The sequence below is a fragment of the Jatropha curcas genome, chromosome 5 (assembly GCF_041381405.1).
Source record: "Jatropha curcas cultivar XTBG-Jc1 chromosome 5, XTBG_Jcur_1.0, whole genome shotgun sequence".
In the NCBI taxonomy this organism is placed as follows: Eukaryota; Viridiplantae; Streptophyta; class Magnoliopsida; order Malpighiales; family Euphorbiaceae; genus Jatropha; species Jatropha curcas.
This window is the reverse complement of record NC_143155.1, coordinates 18,139,331-18,147,512: the sequence shown is the minus strand read 5'-3', so window position 1 is coordinate 18,147,512 and position 8,182 is coordinate 18,139,331. Positions and strand designations below refer to the sequence as shown.

At 31.6% G+C, this 8,182-nt stretch overlaps 1 pseudogene across 1 annotated transcript; it reads left to right on the top strand.

The window, feature by feature from the left end:
- The first annotated feature begins 1,591 nt into the window (after positions 1–1,591).
- LOC149496313 (putative WD repeat-containing protein C2A9.03) lies at positions 1,592–7,160 on the top strand (annotated as a pseudogene). The gene is made up of 9 exons (XR_016320998.1): positions 1,592–1,732; positions 1,843–2,010; positions 2,147–2,233; positions 2,412–2,546; positions 2,711–2,821; positions 3,648–3,739; positions 3,827–3,932; positions 4,363–4,449; positions 6,609–7,160. The product of XR_016320998.1 is annotated as a putative WD repeat-containing protein C2A9.03 (transcript).
- The last annotated feature ends 1,022 nt before the right edge of the window (positions 7,161–8,182 follow it).

Below are 8,182 nucleotides of genomic sequence, written 5' to 3'. Positions count from 1 at the left end.
AAATAGTTCATTTTGATTTTTCAACAAGAAATTAAAACTAAACTCATTTAGTTGTACTACTACCAAAATTGCTGATCAGATAATTAATTATGATATTTTCATTTAGACACTAAAAAGAATTTGAATAGAGATTAATATGACACATGAATTTATTTAGCATGATGAAAAATGTCAGATATGACTTTTTAAGTCAATTTAACCTTTTAACTTGTTTAAAATAATTAAAAATATTATATATAACTTTTTTAGGCAATTTAATCTATGAATCTATTTTGATTTTTACAAATTAATGAATTAATTTAATTAAAAAGGAACAACTGCATCAAACTTTTTTCAACTCTTTTGAATAAAATTTTAAAATCCATACAAGTAACATTTCTATGTAACACACTTAATTTACAAAATATGCAGTGTAATTTTAATTTATTCAAAAAGAGAAATGCATGGATTTTAATTATTTTTATAAATATTTATATAAAGATTCTCATATTATAAATATAATAAAGAATAGAAACTAAATTAATTTAAAAAGTCAAATATAATTTTTTTTAATCCATTCAATTGGCCTAATAGATAAAATCTTAATCCTTTTATCCCGCCGAGCAAAGTTGTAATATTGGATTCACCCTTAGGCATGGCGATTCATTGAATCGCCGAATTCGATTCACGAAACCGACGTTCAAATTTTTTAAAATGTTGAATTTGAGTCAGCTTTTGAACCATTGGTTCTGGTCTGATTTCGGTTCCGGTCGATTTCAGTGTGGTTCTGATGAATCGACGGTTCCGTTCACGGTTTTCGGCAATATATGTTTTTTTTAAATATCGATTTTAATGTTACATTTTTCTTTCGCACATATTAATATGAATTTAAAAAATATTGGTAAATTTTATTTTAAATAAATTTTAGAATGTTGATACTCATTTAGGAGTAAAATTAATTAATTTTACAAAATAATCAAATAAATTATCACTTTATTTTATTTAAATGTTATTAATTAAATAAATTATAAGAGAATTTTGAAAAATGCTTCAAAAGAATGTAATTTTAAACTTAACAAACAATTTAAAAGGATAAAAAAAAGTTAAAAATAATATAAGTTTAGACTAAATATTTCTCTCTTTTTTTACCATTTTAATTTTTAGATTTTTAACTTTTAAAGTAAAATATATTTTTTAAAAAAAATTCTTAAATAAAGTATATCATGTAGTATAATATTATTGAAAATTTTAGAGATGAATAAAATAGACTAAGTGATTATCATTTTGAAAATAAAAATAGAAAATTTTCGGTTTGAACCGGACCAAAACCGCCGGTTTTGGACAGATTCCGATTTATATTTTAACATTCGCGTGAACCTTAACAACTCTTGAACCACCGGTTCGGGTTTGATTTCAGTTCGTCTACAGTACGGTTCGATTTCGATTCGGTTCTGGTTCGAACCGAACCGGTGGCCATGCCTCTTCACCCTTATTCCAAAAAGAATTTCAGACACTCAAATTATACCATCCGAATTAAAAGAAAATAGAATGAGAGGCAAAAATCTAGAAGAAGAAGACAAAAGATAAGAAAAATCAGCGGCAGATTTGCAAGGTAGAATGTCTTACTAGCATTTAGGGGAATTCGATTTCATGGCGGAGGAAGGAGAAGGGAGATGAAATCGACCAAATGGAAGATGGAAGTAATTATGGAGGACAAGACAGTGTAGAAATGGAAGCAGATGAATATGACATGGTTTGTTTGTTTATTTATTTTTAAGTTATTGTTAGTTTTGATTTGATTTTTAATATCTAACTGATGGTTGTGATTACAATAATGAATTATTGGAATTGAATTCTAAGCAGCTGACCAAGGTCACTGATACATCTTCTGCCCAAGCTAGGGATGCGAAAGACATACAAGGAATTCCATGGGAGAGATTGAATATAACTAGGGATAAGTACAGATTGACAAGGCTTGAACAGTACAAGAATTATGAGAACATTCCTTTATCTGGTCAAGCTGTGGATAAGGTATGTTACTTTTGTTTAATACTATTTTTAATTTCTATCTTTCCTTCTACGTATTAAATTGGTTGGGTTTGAAATTTGGTGATTATTTATTTATTTATGTATTTATTTATTTTTTATTACATACATAATCTTTTAGGAGTGCAAACAAATGGAGAAGGGAGGGAACTACTACGAATTCTTCCTTAATACTGGATTGGTGAAGCCCACAATTCTTCATTTTCAGGTTTGTAGACTCTATGAGTGCTATATCTGATTATATGTTGTGTGTACCTTCTTTTAATAATTGAATTTTTAAGTTGTCTCAGCTTGGTTTTTAATTGTTGGTTTTGATGTACTTTGCAAATTCTATTACCCCATTTGATAATCCGTTTCTTTTTCTCTGGTGTCCAATGGCTATGCAGCTTAGGAACTTGGTTTGGGCTACTACAAAACATGATGTCTATCTCATGTCTAAATATTCAGTCATGCACTGGTCATCATTATCTAGCAATTTGTCCGAGGTTATCAATTTTGCAGGACATGTAGCACCTAATGAGGTATTATGTCTTCTTTATAGTTCCATATTAAATTTACAATTTATAAAAACTTTCTGTTGTAGTGTGCTTTTATTTGCTTCTTTATTGGTCATTCTCTCTCTCTTTTGTATATATATATAAGCATTTACACATATGTTGCTAATCTTAATTGGTTTTTAATATAGAAACATGCAGGGAGTTTGTTAGAAGGTTTTACCCAAACTCAGATTAGCACATTAGCAGTCAAGGATAATTTTCTTGTAGCAGGGGGCTTCCAAGGAGAGCTTACTTGCAAAGTGAGTACTGGTGCTCTTTTCATAGCTTACTGTAGTTAATAATAGCACTCTGTTTATGTTTTCATTTTCTGTTGGATATATTTAATTTCTAACAAACAAATCCAATCTTCCTTTATTTCCTTGTATCTATATGGCGGTAGTTGTTGTGCTTCATGTTAATTTGGGTTGATAGACGGTTCGAAGCATGTAGCTTGCTTTTTGCATTCTGGCCTTTCTCTCTCTTTCTTGCTCCAATCAAAATGCATGCATGTTCATGTGTTTGTACATTCACAACACCAAACCTCCTCCAGAAGATAAAAAAATGAAAATTTGCGACAGTTAAAACTGCACGCGGAATTCCTAAAAACAATAGTTGTCATAATGATTCAGGGATTGGTTTATGCTTAATGGTTGCTATAAATATTGTTACTTGTAATAATATTACTTCCAAGATCAAACCAGAGTTTTTAAGAAGAATAATTGCCTTAAGGGTTCAGGGGCTGATGTGCAACAGATGTAATCAATTATTTCCTTCTGCTAGGCTTTCTCTTTCTTTCTTTTATTATTATTATTATTATTATTATTATTATGTTGTATTTTTTTTTTATTTTTTTATTTATGAATGATTCAATTCTTCAATATATTTTTGGGCTTGGATTGAGGAGACTAATCAGTAAATGTTTTCAATTCTACCCTTGTTGTTTCAAGCACTTCCCCCCTCCTCCTCCTCCCAAAAAGGAGAAAAAAAAAAAAAAGAAAAAGAAAAGGCATGCATGCATTTTGTTGTGTTTTCATTTTTCCTATGATTTCGTTTTCTTGAAAAATAGCATTTTGTTTATTGTTACAGCGTTTGGATAAAGAAGGCATTAGCTTTTGTACCCGCACCACATATGATGATAATGCCATCACAAATGCTATTGAGATATATGACAGCTTGAGGTAGGGTTATTATTTCCTGTCTCTTATTTTCAAAGCATGATTAATCAGTTCCAGAGAATAAAATTAGATGTACAAACTCTTTTGCAGGGGTGGAATCCATTTCATCACATCCAATAATGACTGTGGTGTAAGAGAATATGACATGGAGAGGTTTCAGCTCCTGAATCACTTTCGCTTCTCTTGGCCAGTCAATGTGAGCCCTCCTCTGCGCTTAATACAAGTATACAATTAACATATCATCGGTTTGGCCTTTTTTTTTTTTTTTTTTTTTTTTTTAATTTTCCCTTTTTTCAGTAATTTACGGATGAAAACAACTGATCTTTCACATTTAATGATGGAACAGTTTGAAATTAGGGTCTGTTGAACTAGGAAAATTGAGATTCTTCACTTCATTTATCACTTCATTTAGATTAACAAAGTAGAAGATGCTTTTTCCACACATTGCATTTAAATTTTGCATCCAGTTAATTATTTTGAGAATTGAGCTCAAATTCCTGCGCTTGAAGGAGTTAGTTAATGCGATGGGTTAGATATGCCATTTTTTTAGTTGTTAGCTGTCCCTTGCTGCTACAACTCTTTTGCGACTTCCAGCTTCATTGCTAAATTAATTGACTCTGATGCAGCATACTTCATTGAGCCCTGACGGTAGACTAATAGCTGTTGTTGGAGATCACCTGGATGGATTGCTGGTTGATGCGCAGAATGGAAAGGTATGATTCCCATCCTCACCACCCCGCACCGCACCCCCTGTTTTCTTCTCTCTTCTATTACTAGACATTTTGAGATATTACTGCTTCTATTTAACTTGCAAAGGAACTTATGCTACTGCTGATGATGAGGCAGATAAACTGCATCAGATGCTATAAAGAATTCATGTAAAATGCCCCCAATTATATTCTTTGTTAACAAAGTCGAAATACAGCTCTTGTCGATAATCTCTAATTGGGAGCTATGCAGAGAAGAATTGTAAAGAGGACAATAAGATATCCTCCTCGAAAAGGGAAAAAGAAAGAAAAAAGTAAACTAACACAAAATAGCTCTTCAATCTTGCTCTATTATCAATTAAATAGGTTATTTTTAAGAAAACTGTTAGCTGAGCACAACATACAATGAAGCCTAAATTAAAATCTTACTTGGAATTGACTTGATGAGAAATGATGCTTTTTGGAAATCCTTGCATTATGTTTCTTATTTACTCGCTGCATTTGGGAAAACTGCTGCCAAAGATTATTAACTTTCTTCCTTGTTCTGAAACCCTAAAAACTCAAGCTCACTTAAATGGGAAAACTAAAAATTTATGCCACTCGTTTGATGTGGATTCTGTTAAGCAGTGTTGACCAAAGCAAATTGCCTTCAGCTCAGAGGGAACTTTAGTGCTAGGAAAACAATGATAATTAGAAATGTGGACAAGGTAAAAATAGAATGGGTGCCTTATGAACAAGGACAGAATACCTGGGTTTCTCAAGTGTAAAAAGTACAGCAATATTTAAATGAGGCAAGGTAAAATGTGTTGGTCCCCTCAAGGTAAAGGTCAAGAGTGTTTTGTGGGTCGAACCATGTTATGGTCTCTAGTGAGAACATTTTTGTGTAGTTTTAGCTGTGAACTTTGGAGTGACACGCTCATATTATTAAAGTAAATTTACTCTTTTATCGTTCTAAATATCTAATTTCTTCCCTTCCTAAACGTGACACTTCAATGCAGATCCTAAATTCTGAAAACAAATTTCTACCGGACCTGACTGTTAATGCTAGTTTTCGCTTCTCCAGTTCTTTCTTTTTTAAATCATCGGTCTTTGTAAAACCTTTCTGCTCTTATGCAACTAGTTTTTTCATCAAAATAGTTGTTTTCATTTACTTTTTTCTCTTGGTTATTTTTTTGTAATTTTTTTAAGTATTTCATACAATTTTATATCTTGTTTCAAGAATCCTTTATCTGGTCTTCAATCTTTGATAGAAAAGCCATGGAAAGAAAAATCTCATGCCAATAATATCTTCCCTAGAACTCAGAATTTGTTTGCACAAGAATCAAAGCTGTAATGAACTTTAGCTTCATTTTATTTCTTACTTCTTTCTTCTCTCTCTTCTATTACCTATATCTAAAATAAACAAAATTTCTCTCGTTTTCCAAGAAAATTTCACTGGAAATTTGGAAGAATGTATTAAGAGAGAAAGGGTGAAATTGAGAGAGTGAATGGAGTATAGGGATAGGATAAAATCTTCCATTATAGTTTTTAATCCAATTCATCAAATGAAATGAAATGTCTCCAAACATTTGATTAAATAAAATAAAGGTTCAAACACTGAACTGTAATTATCCTAAAACCAAATGATGACATAATGTCATTATAGTATGTTCTTGCAGAAAGGAGATGCGACCTTATTTCACTCACTGTCTATAAAAAGATGAGGGAAATGTTCAAATATCAAGGGAGAGAGCAAATTCTTAAACTACTTTGCCGCCCCAACACAGAGAAATGGAAAAAAGAAAAAAAAATTATACGTGAGACTAAACTTCTTTGGGTAAAAAAGGAAAAGTTAGCTTATATGATGAAAGTAAACTTCTTTGGGTAATCATGAGTCTAATGGGTTATTTGTTTTTGGAATGTACAAAGGAAAGTAGCTCTTAAACCATGGTAAATGATGGCTGCTTGTAAAAAGTTTCTATGGAAAAAAATTCATTTGGGTTGTCAAAAGGTCAACTGGACTATCTTTATGGAATGCTCAGTGTATTTCACAAACTGCTGTATGACATTTTTTAAATCATAGTTTTAAAGGACTTCCCTACGCAGATTTAATTGTATTCTACATTACAATTTGTTTGGAGTGGGATTGATTTTGCTGATATGAATCTTGTTTAACGGCTTTGCAGACTGTAGCCACTGTCAAAGGTCATCTAGATTATTCTTTTGCGTCTGCATGGCATCCAGATGGACATGTTTTTGCCACAGGTAATCAGGACAAGACCTGCCGGGTGTGGGATATAAGAAACTTGTCGTCGCCCGTTTCAGTTCTCAAGGGAAACTTGGGTGCTGTTCGATCTATTCGCTTCTCGTCAGATGGTGAGTTCATGGTGGTGGCTGAACCTGCAGATTTTGTTCATGTGTATAGTACCAGAGCCGATTACAAAAGGCGGCAAGAGATAGATTTCTTTGGTGAGATATCAGGAGTGGCTCTAAGTCCAGACGACGAATCCTTATACATCGGAATTTGGGATCGGACTTATGGAAGTTTGCTACAATATAGCAAAAGGCATACATAATGATATCTTGATTCATACCTATGATATATTTTTACCCGAACGATTTTCTTTGGAAGTGCGCTTTTTGTATCATCTTCAGGTGAACTAATTAGTTGAGTTGAGATAAAAGACAATGATAAAATAAATATGTCAGTAAGAAACTTAGATTGTGTACAGTTGATATTTTGATCTTCATATAAAGTGAGAAAAAACTGGTCTTTGTAAGCCCCTTTATGGTTCCAATAGAAATTTCACTAACCGCATAAATTTGCAGTTCGGAATGGTTTGCATAATATAACGAGCAATTTATACGTGTGAAGGAATTTTTGGTTGTCGAAAAAGGATTATGGAAGATATAAGAAAAGTGAGGAATCTTAGTTGTGGCTATTATATCTACTCTTATTTCTTTTATTTTTCATTAATATTTAGTTATTTGTTCCCTCTTTATAAAAATTAAAAATTTAATTTGGTTGGAAATAAAATAAAGAGAAAATTATAATTATATCCGAATATTTTAACCAAATTAACTATTCTATTATTGTAATTCAGAAAATATATTATTATGCGCTCACGGTTGAGGTTCGTCACATTGACGTGTTTCATTCAATTTTTGCATTTTTAGACTTAAAATTCTATGAGATGATAATGTTAACCTTAACTAAAAAACAAAATGAAAAAAACATTTCAACTGGGAGGAAACTGGCAGCAGAAATCGCCCCTCTTTGTTGTGACTGTTTTGAAAGGAAAAAAAAGGAAATCCGGGAAAAAGGCAAGAAATTTCCATGCATTAGAGGAAGTAGTTCACAGTGAAAGGGTATTTTTGATATATATTTCATTTTCTTATTGGAAAAATTATATTGACTTGGTCTTTGAAAATGAAAAATATAGACGAAAACATATGTCAATATAACAGACCTATACCATAGGTGTATGGTAATGTATTTCTAAAATGCAAGGGTAGAGTAGTTACTTTGGTTAAAATACAAGGATACAATTATAACGTATCCAAGCAGAATAATTGATCATGATTTATCTTTCCTTAACTCTTTCATTCGGTTTTCCTTTTTTGTAACATGACATTGATTTTTATTTTATGTCAAAGAGGGAAAGAGATTTGAGAACTAGTAGTAGTTAAACAAAAAGAAAGTAGAAAGAGAAAATTAAATTTTGTCAATAATATTAATTAGTTTAATAGCTATAGCTGT